The sequence below is a fragment of the Suncus etruscus genome, chromosome 16 (genome assembly GCF_024139225.1).
Source record: "Suncus etruscus isolate mSunEtr1 chromosome 16, mSunEtr1.pri.cur, whole genome shotgun sequence".
NCBI lineage: Eukaryota > Metazoa > Chordata > Mammalia > Eulipotyphla > Soricidae > Suncus > Suncus etruscus.
The window spans coordinates 67,552,205-67,570,127 of NC_064863.1; the positions used below are offsets into that span (position 1 = coordinate 67,552,205).

The 17,923-nt window shown below is 38.3% G+C and overlaps 2 non-coding genes across 2 annotated transcripts; one reads left to right on the forward strand and one right to left on the reverse strand.

Annotated features, from left to right (window-relative positions):
• The first annotated feature begins 1,637 nt into the window (after window positions 1-1,637).
• LOC126033112 (U6 spliceosomal RNA) lies at window positions 1,638-1,744 on the forward strand. The gene has a single exon (XR_007504267.1). It is a non-coding gene; the product is annotated as a U6 spliceosomal RNA (small nuclear RNA).
• Window positions 1,745-7,763: 6,019 nt separating this feature from the next.
• LOC126033171 (U6 spliceosomal RNA) lies at window positions 7,764-7,872 on the reverse strand. Its single transcript, XR_007504315.1, has one exon. It is a non-coding gene; the product is annotated as a U6 spliceosomal RNA (small nuclear RNA).
• Window positions 7,873-17,923: the final 10,051 nt, after the last annotated feature.

Sequence of the window (17,923 nt, forward strand, 5' to 3'; positions counted from 1 at the left end):
AGAGATTATATAGTCCCAAGGGCCTGGCCAAACAGATCCAAAATTCAGCTTCCCTATATTATTTAATGAAACTCATGGCATCCACTCCACTGTAGGGTTTATTTATTAAATGGAAAGCTCTGTGCAAATCCCTGTTCCATGTCCTCTGGAGGAAACCCAGAATGAAGGTAGAGTTCCAAAAGGAAGGGAATAAACAACAGGTGGTCTGGAACTCATTCAAAGTGTGAGTCACACTACAAATGGGTGTTGTTGGTTTTTTTAAAAGCAATTCCACTCAGATTTCGATGTATGTAACTGAGCATAACATAAATTACTCAACCATCTTCATAATGAATGTCTTTTAAGGCACAATTTCCCTGAATTTTATAACATATTTTTATGTACAAGCAGCTTGTTGGGCTGAATAAGAAGGTCCTGGAAGGCACCTTTCTCAAAGATTTTTTTTTTATCTCATACAAACAACAAAGTGTGGAAATTGAACTTTAAAAGAATTATTTCTCAAAAAGCAATTTCCTACGCATAGGAATGATATTATAATCACCTAAAAGTATGTGCCAAGGACCCACATGTAAATCCTTTTTGACAGGGTTATGCTATGAAAGGAAACTCCTGGTAATGATTAGGGGGGAAATGTGAAACATTAAGAAGAAGAAGATCAGAGGGGCCGGTGAGGTGGCGCTAGAAGTAAGGTGTCTGCCTTACAAGCGCTAACCAAGGAAGGACCGCGGTTCCATCCCCCGGTGTCCCATTTGGTCCCCCCAAGCCAGGGGCAATTTCTGAGCATCAAACGGGTGTGGCCGAAAAAAAAAAAAAGAATTAGAAGATTAGAAGATCAGGGGCTGGAGTGATAGCACAGCAGTAGGGCATTTGCTTTGCAAGCAGCCGACCCAGAATGAACTCAGGTTTTATTCCAGGCTTTCCCCACCACACCACCCCACCCCACCCCTGCCTGCCTGGAGTGATTTCTGAGCTCAGAGCCAGGAGTGACCCCTGAGCTCTGACAGGTGTGGGCCAAAAAAAAAAAAAAAAGGTGGGGGAGGGAGAAGGTCAGAGCAGCCATTGCCAGGGGAAAAGTGTTTCAAGAAAAGAATGGAATCAAAGGATAAGATGAAAAGGACAGCAACCTAATAACAGCATCTTGAATGATTGAAGGAAGTAGGACCAGAGAGATAACACAGAGTAAGGTATCTACCTGCCTTGCAGGCAGTTGATATAGGTTTCATTCCCAGTACCATCTATGGTCCCCGAAGAACTATCCCTGAGCACAGAGCGAGAAGTAAGCCCTGAGCACAGCCAGGTGTGGCCGCAAAATAAAAATAAAGCAAAAGGGAAGACCGAAGCAAGACAAGTCACCAAATAAAATGTGTGTTTCATATATATGGTAATTATATGGTCTCTGTAGATTATAAATTAATTACATTTGTAATGATAGTTGAAATTATCTAGTAGTGTATATTTAGCTGCCTTTTTGTTCCTAACTATTCAATCTCTTGATAAAGACCAGTTTTCACAGGTTTACTCACCAACCTACAAGTACTCTTCCTAAAATAGGGATTCTTTGGTCACATTTATTCGGCATATTATAGTTTCATCGTGTCAGGAAAACTCTCTTTCTTTGGAACATAAAAAGGATTCTAATGCTCGCTTCAGCAGCACATATACTAAAATTGGAATGATACAGAGAAGATTAGCATGGCCCCTGTGCAAGGATGACATGAAAATTTGTGAAGCTTAAAAAGGTGGGGGGGGGGGTTCTTCCTAATACTTACATAAATTTGTTTCCTTATTAACAACTAGAATACAAGACCTATGAATCAGAAATATGGCCTGTTCACTGTTGTGCTTATAATCTTGAAACATTGATGGTAATAGTGGATGTTCAACAAAATATGTGCTGAATAAGTTCATGAATAAAGCCTATAGATAAATTTGAGAAGGGAAGAGGCAAAATAAAGACAAGAAAAGAAACAGTGCCTTAAACTAGAGCTGTAATGCATAAAGATTGGGGCAGAGTAAGAGCAAATGAATGTAGAAAATTTTATCTTGCCTCTTAAAATTGAAGATAAAATGATATATTGGATTCTAAACCCACCTGCAAATCCAATTTATACACCTTAGAAATAATAATAAAATGTGTCAGCCTTAAAATAGAGGCGTCAAGAATTCTTAAGGAGAAAAAAAAAACTGGCTCTAGATTCTAGGTGAAAAGATCTGCAGACTCCAGAAACCCTCCACCTCTTCCTACATCGCTGCAGTAAGGGGCCTTGGGCAAGAGGCAGCACTCACAAGGATCCGAGAACATGCCTGAGAGTCCTGCTGGAAGATATGAAATAGCAGTATGAGCTACTCCAGGAAAGAAGACAGTTATAAGGGGAGAGGGGCAGCTTTTGAAATCCAGTAACTAGCTAGAAAAGAGAATTTGACTAAGGACCCCTTCTACAACACAGCCCTATCCACACCCCTGTTTCTGACACAGTGCCTCATTGTTGTGATTATGTTTACTTGATAAAAGACAAAGAATCAGCTATGAGTCTGTAGCTATGCAGGCTTAATGCTCATTTACGAAATGTCTGGGGACCAGCAGGAGTGATGCTGAAGGGTCAGGTTTAGTCAAAGGATAAAGGAGCCATTTGTTACTACACCAAAGTAGAGAACATAGATCAAAGAAACTTCTCCATCAGAGACCAAATCCATCAGCCTTTCCTGTGCATTCATTATCTACCCCTATTACTCATCAGATCAACAGCCTTTCTAGACACAAAGCAAAATGATTTTTTCCTGAAAATGAAATTCAAATACAGGTTGGTTGGAAAATGGTGGTTTCTTCTAAAGAGTAAAGAAAAATCCCTTCCCTGTTATTTGATGAATCATAACAAAAATGGTGAGCTTTGTTTAATTTTACTTTCTAACTATTCTATTCTTTGTTCTCATGGAGAGTTTTAATAGTAGAACAAAATAAAATTATGTGATGAATTATAGTATTTTAATTTTTTCCATATTTGACAATATGTAACTTTGAAGAAATTCAGGTGGTAGAGAAACATACACGTTGTAGAGAAAATTGCATTTTTTAAAAAAAAGTTGTCATTAAATTACTAATGATTTGAAAACATGACTCCAGACTAGAGCGATAGATAGTACAACAGGTAGAGAGCTTGCCTTAAATGTGGCAAATCTCTGGCATTAATCTCTGGCATTCCATATAGTTCCCCTAACTCATCAAGAATGATACCTGGGAGCCGGAAAGATAGCATACAGGCATTTGCCTTGCAAGCAGCCGACCCAGTACCTAAGGTGGTTGGTTCAAATCCCGGTGTCCCATGTAGTCCCCCGTGCCTGCCAGGAGCTATTTCTGAGCAGATAGCCAGGAGTAACCCCTGAGCACAGTCGGTGTGGCCCAAAAACCAAAAAAAAAAAAAAAAAAGAGTGATACCTGATCACAAAGCCAGGAGTCAGTCCTGGTATGGCCCACTGGGTATGCCCCCCAAAAACAAAACAAACAAAAACTCCCAGCCAGGTATGCTGTATTGAACTATGTAAATTTTAGCACAAGTGCGTGATAAGAGCAGTGCATACATTCTTTTTTCTGTTTTTTTTTTTTTTGGGGGGGGGGGCATACCTGGTGATGCTCAGGGGTTACTCCTGGCTATGCGCTCAGAAATTGCTTCTGGCATGGGGGATCATATGGGACGCTGAAGGATCAAACTGAAGCAAGGCAAAATTAAAATACTACTTGCACCACTGCTCTGGCCCCTTTACATTCTTATATATCACTTACTATATTCTATTAATTTCACTGAGTTCATTGTTCTGTGTCTATATTTATAACTGAATAAGGAAAATACTGTTTCATTCCTATTTATAGTTAACAAACTGGTACTGGCTGGGGAAGAATGGAATATGGAAGGAATCAGCCAAGTCCTGTGATTATGTTATCTACATTTAGCAATATAGAGATGTATTATAAGTTGTGCCAAATATTTCCCACCTGAACTATAATTGAATTTAATTTATGTATAATAAATAATGTATGTATAATAAATTAATGCATATAATGAATAATAATAAATTCAGGTACAAACTCAAGTTATACCTTGTTGAATATATATGTATGTATATATATTTCAGAAAAAGATTACTAATAGAAATACAGAATACATTTAGTATCCTCCAAGAGGGAGGTCCTTTGACCCTCTTCTTTGTCACAGTCTTTTCAAAGGATAAGCATTATTCTGTCTTTTATACTCAAGAATTAATTTTACCTATTCTTCAACTTCAGAGAAAATAAATTATTGTATATAGTATTTCTGGCCTTTTCCCTTTTTTTTGAGGGCATTTTGGGCTACACCCAGCTATACTCAGGTTTTTCTCCTGGTTCTATGCTCAGAGATCATTGCTGGTGGGCTCAGGGGACTATTGAGGAGCCAGGGATGAACACGGTTTGGCTGTATGCATGACAAGCACTCTACCACTATATTATTCTCTAGCTTATCATTTCTGGCTTTTTAGACTCATTATCATGTCTGTGAAGTCCACTATGTTGTTGTATTAGTAATTCACTCCTGTTATTGCTGTGTCAAATTCCATTATATAAATTTTTGTTTATCTGTTCTCCTACTGGTGACTTTTAGACTGTCTTTAGTTTGGATTTATTATAAATAAAGCTCTATAAAATTTATTAAAAATACATTTTATTATAAAGAAGAGTTCTATATACTTTATTAAAAATGAATTTTATTATAAAATTCTATAAAATATCTTACTCATATCTTTTAAAAAGAAAGTACTCTAATTTCTCTTAAAGTGGGATTGTTGAATAACAGTAGATATGTCTTCAGAGCTCATAGTTAGAAGATTGTATAGTTCATGGTGCCAAGTTTTCTTCTAAGATGACTATACAAACTTATACTCCCACACAGCACATAAGAGATCCAGGTAATCTGCATCCTTGCCAACGGTGTCACTTCACAGGTATGTAATGGTATCTCATTGTGATTTTAATTTGTATCTCCCCATATTTAAGTGTCTTGTATTTTTATATTGAATTATAGAACTCTTACATTTAATTATAGAAATTCTGACATTCTTTGGGAGATGGGCCTCCCAAGTGGTGTTCAGGGGGTCTGAAGAATACCTCAATGCTGGCTGTTCAGGAACCTGCAGTTCCGGGGGCTACCAGGACCACCTGGCAGTGTTCAGGCCCTCCAAAATCACAGTCTTTTTCAGTGCCTACCAGGTGCTGTAACCCCTGTACTATTTCCTGGACACTAGAATTCTTGTAGAATTACAAGATAATTGGGAATAACTTTTCACAGTCTAAGACCAGAGAATATGTAGCCAACCCCAACTCATAGTCAGGTATCTTATGGTTCCTGGAGTAAAGAGCTGAACATAACCCCAGAACACTGTCAGGTATACCCCTTCCCTTCCACTCCATACTAAAAACATTTTTTTCATGGTCTAGTTTCTATTTTTATTCTATAAAAAGTATCTATAAAAAAAACATTTATTATCAGCAATTACATATAAGTATATTTGCATAACAATTATAAAGGAGGACTTATCTAGTTAAGTTATCTACATTTTCAAAGTAATGAAATGTATCAATAGCCTTAAATAAAATTGATTCAAATAATAATCACTCAAGTTTATATTTGAGAATTTATCCCAATTTAATTATGTACCAGCGTATGCCATGAATCTTCTTGCCCTCAAGCAACATCCTGGACTCCTGGAAATAGGTCGGCAATAAACTGCAATGTTGTAATGAAAGAAATATTAATAAATATGTGTGCATTTTCATGAGATCTATCTGAGAGAACAGTGAGAAGAGTATTTAAGTAGCTTCAACAAGAAATATTTGCAAATATCTTGATTGAAAAGAAAACCGAGACAAGGGGATAGAACGTGAGGAGAGGTCAAGGGCAAATCTGGCACTTAAGAGTGGCTTCAGATCTTTGGCTCTAAAACTACCTGCACAGGATTTGCCCCAGGAAATAGTAAAAATTGCAGATTACTCTTTCTTATCCTAGAACTTTCTATTTAACTCTTTGGGGTTAGGATGTGATAATCAGCATTCTTTTTGTTTATTTTTGGATCACACCCTGGGTGGTCAGGACTTATTCCTGGCTCTGTATCCAGAGATCACTTCTACCAGGCTCAGAGGGCCTTCTGGGGTGCTGGGAATTGATTTGCTTGGACTTGTGCAAATCAAGTGCCCTACCCTAAGTATTATCTCTCTGGTCCCACTGATAATCAGCATTTTAAACATGCCCTTTGAGTAGATTTGTGACTTTGGTTTTGGTTTGATAACTTCTTTCTTTCTTTTTCTTTTTGTTGTTAACTACTGACAACTAGAATATAGGGGAACCAGTAAGACCCAGGAAATGGTGCACATATTCAGGGTCTGACAGCCTTTTCTTGAATTTTATGATGACTAATTTGATATTAAACCAAGAGAGCTTTTTCCTGCCAAACTACAAGGCCCCCATATCAATTATGGTAATGTGAAAAAAATCTTAAAATTGGTGCCTGATCTTAAGTACAGCTGGAACATGAAGATTCAAACTGTAACAGCAGTATAAAGTCAAGAACGAACAGGAAAAGAAAACATATGTGAAATTACTTAAATAAAAATATACTCGCTATATTTAAATGATGCCTATGTTAACCCATATGTAAAAACACTTTAACATTAATAAATAAATAAAGCCACATGGGCAATATAAGCATATTAAAGGAAATTTTTAAGGTAAGAAAATATAAAATTCAAACTTAATAGACTTGACAAAAGTAATTTTATTTCTCAACTGTTCAAATTATCATGATGATTTGTGTGTGTCAAAATCTGAGAGATAGTCCAGTGGGTAGGGTGCTTGCTTTGTGCATAGCCCATCAGGATTTGATCCCTGGCATCCTATATAGTCTTGAATACAGCCAGGAGTGATTCTGAGTGTAGAACCAGGAGTAGGCCTTGGGCACCCACTGGGTAGGAGTCAAACAAACAAAAAATATATAGAGTGGTGTGATTTGTGTGATCTGTCTCATAGTGTTTGAACTATGCCTTGATTAAAAGTCAAAGCACAACATAGTAGAACCTGAGAGATAATATAGAAGTTAAAGTCCATGTCCCTCCTATTTTGGTGGGCCTATGCAAACAACAATTGCCACTCTAACACCATTTTTGCTGTGCTCCTTTGACTCTAATCCTTAACAAGAACCCAGTTAAGATTTGAGGGTAACTTAAGCTAATATGCATGAATATGGAAATGTAAAAAAAATTCTATGCCTGTAATGTTTAAGGAGTTATGTAAGTTTTATGGCTTTAGATTGCCTTGTGTGCTATTAAGAAATATTATAGTGTGTTACAATCTTAATGTTCTTTGGATGAAATTTCAAAGTTGGGATATCAGCAAGGGGACTTCTGAGAATTATGTTATGTATTGTCCTTCCACTGTAACTTTACCTTGTCCTCTTTCTTTGCATCCTTGTTCTCATAATTAAAAAAAAAAAAAAAAAGTTAAAGTGCCTTGCACACATGAACTTCGGCAGGAACAAGCCATGAATATGAAAGAAGACCACAAAACTTTCTAAGATCTTCTTCTTAGATAACATCCTGGCAATAACTCTTATCTGTGCAGAGAATCCCAGGCTGAGGCAACCAAATGTTGTCTGTTTAAGGCTCTGCTTTCTCTGGAGAAGCTCTCATTTTCTCTTGGTCACATTGCTTCTCTCTCTCTCTTCTTTTCTTTTTTTTTTTTTAAATAAATATGGAATGATTCACAAATTTACGTGTTATTCTTGCTCAGGGACCATCCTAATCTTCTCTGTATCATTCCAATTTTACATATGTGCTTCCCTTTTAATAAAAGTTCCTTATGTCACTATTTGTCTCCTCCTGTGATTCTTTTCTTCCAGGCTGACAATAGACTTGGGAAAAGACATTCCTTTTCTACAATAAACAAATCCTTGCTCCTGCCTGAGACTATGGTTCCCAGGAAACTTGAATAGAAGCAAAGAGTTCCCATATACCACATAGATCAAGTGCCTCAGATGCAGCCTGAAGTATGACTCCCTCCAATTGGGAGAAACTCAGTGTCCACTCCTTAGTTGCTACTGCACATTTTATCAGCCCTAATTACAAGACACTTTCCCAGAGATCAAGCAGGTCAAATAGAACAGAAGTTCAGGTGGCTGTTTCTCTTTTGAAGCCATTTCCTCCCCCACTAGAAACATTTCCCACTGGAAAAGCATCAATGTAGTTATGCAGAAAATGACTTTATTATTACAGATCTTAGAGACTCATGTCTATATATAGGGAGGGAGAAATGAGAAAGTGTTTCAACAACTGTGAAAATGTTTCAACAACAGGGCTGGATCTTGCCTTGCACATACCTGACCCTAGTCTGAACCTTGGAATCCCATGTGATCCCCTAGTACCACCAGGAGTGATTCCTGAGAAAAAAAGCCAGGAGTAATGAAGACTAATCACTGAACATCATCTTGTGTGGTCCAAAGACAAACAAACAACTGTGGAGTCCTGTTCTAACCAAGAAAGGAAGCCATTTTTTAAAGGCATCATGTCAGACTTCTCTTAGGTTATGAACAAGATGGGGTGCCATTTTTAAGGACCATAACTTAGGCTTTCTCAAGCCTATTTTCATTAACACTACCCCAAGCTACCTGGCCATATGGGTAGCCTATTGGGGAAGGAGCAATAGGAAAGTACCCTAGACAACAGCCAATCATTTTAAAGATCATTAAAAAGCAAGAATCTTCCTCTATCCCCCTTCCTATATAATTTGATTCATGACCTTGGGTGGGGTTAGTCTCTTGCCTGAGACAATACTAACCTGGTCAGTTCGGAGCTGTTGGTAAACAGATTAAAGTTGCAGTGCTCACACAATTTAATATAGTGCTGGTATTCACATAGCAATGATGCATTAGAAATTACAGACTCCTTTGTATAACAGGGATCATGAATAGAGTTTTAGAATTTGTATGCAACATGTGAATGTCCAGCCTCAAGTCAACAAGGCAGGTGCTCTGTCTATTAGCCATATCATCCAGTTCCAGGCCCAAACGTACATTTTTCTAATTGGTTCAATTGTTGATTATGAAAAAACATAGAGAGGGGCCAGAGCAATAGCACAGGTGTAGAGTATTTTCCTTGTAGACACTGACCCATTTCAATCCCTGGCATCCTATACGGTCTCTTGAACCAGCCAGGATTAATTTCTAATTGCAGAGCCAGGAGTAACCCCAAGATCTGTTGCCATGTGTAGTTAAAAAAAAAACACAAGGAGAGAGAGGTCATTAACTTTTTATAGTAAACATATCTATCAACTTTGAATACTTAAATATAAATTGTGGAGCCGGAGTGATAGCACAGTGGTAGGGCATTTGCCTTGCATGCAGCTGACCCAGGACAGACCTTGGTTCTATCCCGGCGTCCCATATGGTCCCTCACGCCAGGAGAAATTTTGAGCGCATAGTCAAGAATAACCCCTAAGCGTCACCAGGTATGCCCCCTAACATATATAAATTGAATATAAATTTATATTTATATAAATATAAATTTTTTTTGTTTTTCGGACCACACCCATTTGATGCTCAGGGGTTACTCCTGGCTAAATGCTCAGAAATTGCCCCTGGCTTGGAGGGACCATATGGGACGTGGGGGGATCAAACTGTGGTCCTTCCTTGGTTAGCACTTGCAAGGCAGACACCTTACCTCTAGCGCCACCTCACCAGCCCCAATAAATATAAATTAAATATAAATTGATAAAGCTATCCAGGTTCGTGCAAGATGGTTTACTTGGAACAACAAGAAACACATTAATTTCAAACAACTTAAGTCTGAAAAGCTACACTATTTGTGCCATCTATAACTTGCAAATGGCATAGATGGCATGCAACCACCCTATATTCAAAATAATAAGCAACAAAAATGAAATTAAAATTTGTCAAAACTGGGGCCAGAGAGATAGCATGGAGGTAAGGTGTTTGCCTTTCATGCAGAAGGTCATTGGTTCAAATCCCGACATCCCATATGGTTCCCTGAGCTTGCCAGGAGCGATTTCTGAGCATAGAGCCAGGAGTAACCCCTGAGCACTGCCTGGTGTAACCCAAAAACCAAAAAAAAAAAATTTTGTCAAGACTAATGAAAACCTAGGCAGTTATTGTAGCATTTAGAGAAGTTGAAACTGACATATTTAGAAAGCTAATTGATAATTTAAATGTTCAAATTCTCTTGAAAAGTTAGCTAGATTTCACCAAGCTGATCTACTGAATATTCTATAGCAAAGAAATTCTACTTACTAGGTATATGATTATGAAGAAATCTCATTGATCTATCTAAGTATAAATACATAATCTTGATAACATCCAAATAAGAACCAAAAATAGGGGCCAGAGCGATAGCACAGCAGTAAGGCATTTGCCTTGCACGTGGCCAACACAGGGTGGACCCCACTTCGAATCCCGGCATCCATATTGTCCCCCGAGCCTGCCAGGAGTGACTTCTGAGCGCAGAGCCAGGAGTAACTCCTGAGCACTGCCGGGTGTCACCCAAAAACTAAAAAACAAGCAAAAAAAAAAAAAAAAAAACCAAAAACCAAAACAAAAACAAACCAAATGAAAACAAAAATAAAATAATTCCCATTATTCTAGTATAGTAAGATCATGGATGTTACAAGCAGCAAACAAAAGAAGTATATGCACAAATGCAGTCTTTGTGCCTTCACTTGGTCAGCTCCACAGACTTACTTTATTCTTGAAAGAAATATAAACCAAACCATGAAAAATTATAAGTAGGTGCAGATAAAATCTGGCAATTTCAAGAAGAGAAGACAAGTCAAGTATCCATCTTATAAAAGCCATGCCTGCTACACCCATCAATCACAATTGCCATTTTTGCCAATGTTCCTGATTCAGCACGTCTCTATAGCACTCTACAGAAACTCAATCTGAGCAGAATTGCAAGTATGCCAGTATTTGGGCTGACATCATCAGGACTTTTTTGGAGTGAGTGTGGCACTCCTCACCTCCCCAACTTAGTATACTTCCAGAAGGCCAGACAGCCAAAAACACCCCCACAAAAGTTGCAGTATCACCAATAGTGCTTGGAATTCCTGGGCCTTGAAGCTGCATTTGTGGTTTTTTTTTATTAATGTTATTCCCATAGGGACACATCAATCAATTTAGATGCCAATCTGTATTTGAAGCCACCTAATATTCATAAATAGGTGAAATAAAAGAATGGTCAACTAGCAACAAGTGCTTACTAAACCTTCTTTTTTTTTTTTAATTTTTATTTTTAATTATGAGAACAAGGGTGCAAAGAAAGAGGACAAGGTAAAGTTACAGTGGAAGGACAATCACCCATAACATAATTCTCAGAAGTCCCCTTGCTGATATCTTAACTTTGAAATTTCAGCCAAAGAACATTAAGATAAATAAGACAGAATCTATGTACAATTACTTTGTCCCTCAAGTCCCCAGATTGTAACACATTATAATATTTCTTAACAGTACACAAGGCAATCTAAAGCCATAAAACTTATGTAACTCCTTAAACATTACAGGCATAGTATTTTCTTACATTTCCCTATACATGCATATTAGCTTAAGTTAACCTCAAATTTTAAGTGAGTTCTTTTTAAGGATTAGAGTCAAAGGAGCACAGTAAAAATGGTGTTAGAGTGGCAATTGTTGTTTGCATAGGCCCACCAAAATAGGAGGGACATGGAAAGAAATAACCTTGGCCTAAGTACAAAGAGACCAGACCCCTGAAGTTTCCTGGCACAAGACCAAGTCTAGGCTCCAGGCAAGCTAGATCATCCAATCCAATACATTGTCTGTAGTGCCAACACACTTTTATTTTACACACAGTCTCTGTTGTTGGTATCATGTTTCTGTATTAAAGATCCTGGAATCTGCATATCTTACATTGAAGTCAGGATGTGGAGCATCCTCTCCTTTCACCTCACAATCAAAGGGCAATGCAGGGAGCCCTGACCTGTAAGCAGGTCGTTGTGGTTGTTAAGTCTTCTCAGTGTTAAGGGAAGTCTCTTTTGAGCAGGTCGAAGTCTGAGCAGTGTAGGTCTTCCGTGGTAGAGGATTGCTTCCAGGTGATGTTATAGACCAGCCTGGATGTTTCGTGGATGGCTTCCCTGGTTCAGGGGAGAATGGATTATGCCCTTTCTTCTGAGGTCTGTGCCAGGTTGTTATGTCAATGTTCAGGGTGTAAGGTCCCTTTGCACTACAAGATTTGTGTGTTCCAATCTCTATTAGATAGGATCTTATTTGTATGTATAGTATTTTCCCATTTTAATGTGCCTATGCAAATAAGAAGCAATGCCACGTGGTGTTATTGGCGCATATGGGGGCCATAAGAACAATTCCAATGATTCCCATGACATGGTTCAATCATAAGCATTAAACTGGGGGACTCTTCCACCAAAATTCCTTGTTAAACAGCTCAAAAAGAGAAGATAAAAAGTGGTTACAATCATCACTGTATAAGACAACATTTAGTAAGAATTATAGCTGTCAGAGAAAAAACACAAAATATTCTAAAGAAATAAGTGTCCATTTTATGTATCTTGAAACAGTTTGGGGTTGTCATACACAATGCACAGCTTTGAACTGTGATTAGGATTGTACACTACTGAAGTTAAAAAGAGTAATGTAGGTTAGTGATATTTGAGAGGGGGTTAGAGAGTTAAGGAGTAAAAAAGAGCTTTGTAGGGGTATGGGAAAGGGCAGAATACAAAATGAACATTCTGTATACGCAAAACATAACATAAGAATAAGGAATATTCTGAATACATTTTTGGATGCCTAGGGAGGAATTTCTCACCCCCTCCCCCCAGGGCCCGTTTAACCAGGCGTGGCTTATTAAACCTTCTAACAATGACTTAATGACCGCAACTGAGATACAATAATTTCCAAAAACTTGCTTGTCACTGTACTTCATTATTTTCTCTTTTATTCCTGAGTGTCACCAGGTGTGGCCCCAAAACAAAAACAAACAAAAAAAGTAAATTAAAAATACATATATATATTATATTTTATATATTTACATTTACATTATATTTCATATATTTACATTTATATTTTATAAAAAAGTTTGGTCAGCTTTACTCCAATTATGTTATCTCATCCTTAGATTCCAGACCCTAACAACAACAAAGTAATTCAACAACAGAGCCAGAGAGAACAAATTTGATAAAATCTTAGTAATGGTTAAATATACATAAAGGCTACCCAGTTTTCACTGTACTATTGTGGTGAGTGAGATGCATGTGAATGACATGGAGGTGTAGGGACTGGTACAAGTTCCTGCCGTGTGAACATCCAGGTCCCTGCCAGCTTATCTAAGGCAGCTATCAGCTGCACCTGACCTGCCACCCTCTGCCATACCTGTCAAAATTAAAAAGATTGGGTGGTATTGGGATTAAACCTGGGGTTTCTGCATACAAATCATGTGCTGCAGCCCCTTAATTCATTACCCTGGCCCAGTAAAGCTGTTTAAAAAGGAATATGGCTAAATATAACAACCACAGAAAAACCGTTCATATGAAAATGTCTGAAGTTTAGAGTTCTGTCAAGGCAAGTTTGAATCTGCAACTTTATCTGGTACTTATAGATCGATGTTGAACAAATTATTGTCCCTGATTCCCAATTTCCTTATCTCTAAAACTGAACAAATAATACCCACTTCTTGTTAGAATGAGTTGTCAAAATAATCACTTTGCCTTCCTGGTAAAGAGGCTTCCAGACATCAGGACATTGATCTAATATAATTGCTGTTCAGTCTGATTTTTTTTTTTATATTTCATAAGGGTGTTTTCATACAGCAAAAAGGATGGAGATGGGAAAAAGAAAATCAGTTGCCTCAGGGCAAAGTAAAGAGTCCTGCCTTGAAGCCTTTCACATTCAAATACTTCTAGATATTATCAATGCTCTTGTAACTTCTTCCTAAAGACCTGAGAAGTACCTGAGACTTTTATTAAAAGGCCTGTTTTTATTCTTTAAATCTATAACTGGAGTTCTGAACTTCATCCAGAGACTATAGAGGCTCTTTCTGGAAAAGAACAGGCTGCAGGATAGAGACCAAAATCTTGACATCTCCCAGGATTTCCAGGGAGATGTTCCTAAGTCATCTTTAACTCATTTTAATTCTTAACAGGCCATTTTCAGTTTTCGTTCTGTTAAAGGGTGTTTAACAGAACAGAAGTGGTGCTTCTTTCACCATTTTAGTGAAGCAAAATTCCTTTTCACAACAAACTAACAACCTAACGATGTTGTTAGCTGCCAGTTGGAACCTCACTAAAGAATATTTCGAACCGTGAGTTTCTCCACAAACACTCAGCACTGTTTTGTGTTGGAGATTTGGGAATGAGAGCATAAGCTAGGAAATCGGTGGCCCTGTGTGCATCCTTCAGACCCACAGCCAGGATGGGCTCTAGTCATTGCAAAAGTGAGAAGAAGAACAAAAACTTAAAGATATGAACCATGAACAAGTACACTTAGAATTTGTACTAAGACTTTTCTTGGCTTACCTCTTGAGCGCACATGTCAGGACTGGCAAAGGCCTCCTGGAAAGTACAAATTCTGGTCCTGGGGTGTGGAAGGGGGATGAGGGGGAGTGGACTAGGGACCCAGAACTTGCTCAGCAGGTTCTCTACTCATTCAAGCAGCCACCTCCTATTTTGAGTAGCTAGCTGGGTGCAGAGATTCTGAACAGCTTGATTTAGCATATGCTTTGAGGCAGTGAGGTGTTAATGTGAAAGAGTTGGCGGATTTTTCTTACTACTATCTCCAAAATAGTTCTTGGGTTTAGAAAGCAAAACAAACAAAAACAGTCAGAGAAGTTCTTAGGTTTAAAAGGTAAAATAAACAAACAAAAATAAATAAATAAAATTTAAAATAAAAGACAAAACAAACAAAAACAACCAGGGTAACGAACACAACTGGCAATTTAGCAGAAATTAAGGTTTAGTTTTTAAGGACAGTGAAAAATCTAGTTCAAGGACATTCTCCACTGCCTTCAAGGAGTTTAGTAATTATCAAAGGAGAGAAACAATCAACTCTTAAAAGGTACAAGTGTTGAGTAAATGCTTTATCAGTAAAACACATAAAAAGGTGCAAACTAATCAGAAATAGGCCGGAGAATTCTTTACAAACACCCGATGAGTGTTGCAGAGCATGACATATGTATAAATATAGCTAGAAAAATGAGCCAATAAATGAGATGAAATAAGTATATAAAAGCAAATAAAGACATTATCTCTTCCCTCCCCTCCCATCTCCTCTCCACCCTTTGCTTCCCCATTTCCCTTCCTTCTCTTCCCCTTTTCTCCTCTCCTCCCTCCCTCATTTTTTCTTCCCTCCTTCCCTTTCTCCTTCCTCTATTCCTCTCCCCTTCCTTCCTCCTTCCCTCCCTCCTTACATCCTTTCTCCTTTCTTTCTTTCTTCTTTTCTTCCTTCCCTCCATCTTTCCTTTCTCCTTCCCTCCTTCCTTCCTCCTTCCCTCCTTCCTTCCTCCTTCCCTCCTTCCTTCCTCCTTCCCTCCTTCCTTCCTCCTTCCTTTCTTTCTTCTTTCCTTTGTTCCTTCTTTCCTTTCTTTCCTCCCTCCCTAATTACTTCTCTCCCTCCCTTCCTCCCTCCTTCCTTCCCTCTTCCTTCCTTCCTTCCTTTCTTCCTTCTTTCCTTTCTTCCCTCCTTCCTCCCCTCCCTCCTTTCCCTTTCTTCTTTCTTTCCTTTCCTCCCTCCCCTCCTTCCTTTTTCCCTCCCTCCTTTCCTTTTCTCCCTCCTTCCTCCTTTGTTCCTGCCTTCCTTCTCTTCCTCCTTTCTCCTTTCTTCCTTCCTTCCCTTTCTTTTTCTCTCCATCCTTCCTTCCCTCCCTATTTTCTCCTTCCCTCCCTCCTTCCTTCCCCCTCCTTACTTATTTCTTCCCTCCTTCCTTTCTTTCATTTTCTTTCTTCCTTCTTTTCTTCCTTTTTTCTCCTTCCCTCCTTTTCCTTCCCTCCTCCTTTATTTTCCCTCCCTCCCTCTTTCTTCCCTCCCTTCCTCCCTCTCTTCCTCCTTTCCTTCCTTACATCCCTCTTTTCTTCCTTCCTCCTTCCCTCCCTCCCTTCCTTCCTTTTATTTTTTCTTCTTCCCTTCCTTTCTTCCTCCCTCCCTTCTTCCCTCTCTCCCTCCCTCCCTTCCTTCCTTCCTTTCTACCTCAGGTGATTTGTGTGAAGTGGAAGTGGAGTGGGGGTAGATGGCAACTTTCTCCCCACCACTTCACATAAGGAAATCTACTCTCTATCCAACTCAGCTGTGCTATGAAGAAGCCAGGCAAATATTTGACTAGGCCTTTCTCTTGACAGGAAAAGAAAGTCAGTCCTAGATCTTATTTTATTTTCTTTTATATTTTAAATAACTTCTTTAAACACCTTGATTACAAAAATGTTTGTATTCAGGTTTCAGTCTTCTAATATACAACACCCCTCACCAGTACACTCTTCACCCATCTGTCACCCTTTCCAATGTCCCCATTTCCCTCCTCCCCAAAGCACTGCAGTGAACAAAAGAGTGCGGACGACATTTTTTTGTATTGTGTTTTTGTGTTCCTAGGGTATATCCTAGGAGTGGTATTGCTGGATTATATGGGAGCTCAATTTCCAGTATTTTGAGGAATCTCCATATTGTTTTCTAGAAAGACTGAATTAGACTGTATTCCCACTGCATCCACACCAGCACTGGTTGTTCTTGTTCTTTGTGATGTGTGACAGTCTTTGTGGCATGAAATAATAGCTCCTTGTTTAGATTTGCATCTCCTTGATGATTAGTGATGTAGAGAATTTTTTTTATGTGCCTTTTGTGTTAGAAACCGAAGTCCAAGAACTAAACTACACAATTAGAGTAAAGGTAAACAAAACTTTAGCCCTTCTACCAAAAACTCCAAACTAACTAGCCTGAGTCATTTCTCACAGGAGATGAACCCGGCCAAACTTACAAGCCAGTTTGTATAGGGAGGAGATAAGGAGATTCTACTTTTTGATGATCTTTAAAATGATAGGCTATTGTCGAGGGTACCTTCCTACAGCTTTCCTGTGTCCTTTCTAGATAGGCTATCTGGTATAGCCAGGTATCTCAGGATGGTGTTAATAAAAACTTAGGCTTGAAAAAGAGAAGCCTATGAGGTTTACAACATGTATTCTTTTAGAAAATGGCAACCCTTCTTATTCAGAATTCAGGGCTCCACATTTTGGTCATCTCTATTTTTCTTTGAGAAATATCTGTTTGTTTCTTTTACCAATTTGTTAATGGGGTGAGATTTATTTTTCTTGTTAAGTTTTGTCAGTACCCTGTATATCTTAGATATTAGCCCCTTATCTGATGGGTATTGGGTGAATAGTTTCTCCCATTCCTTGGGTGACCTTTGACTATTTTCTTTGAAGTACAAAAGCTTTTCAGTTTAATGTAGTTCCATTTCCTTAACTCTGACCCCACTTGTTTAGAAAGTGAAGTTTCCTCCTTGAAGATATGCCTTTAGTCCTAATGTCATGAAGTGTTTTGCCTATGCTTTCTTCTATATACCTTATAGTTTCAGGTATATAGGTATTACAGGCTTGATATCTATGTCTTTAATCCATTTTAATTTAATTTAATTGCATGGTGTTAGATGGAGGTCCAGTTCACTTTTTTGCATGTGGCTGACCAATTGTCACAACAACACTTGTTGAAGAGGTTTTCTTTGCTCCATTTTGTGTTTCTTGCCCCTTTATCAAAGATCAATTGATTGTATGTCTGGGGTCATGCTCTGAATACTCAAGTCTATTCCACTGATCTGAGGATCTGTTTTTATTCCAATACCATGCTGTTTTAATGACTATTGCTTTGTAATACAATTTAATGTTGAGGAAAG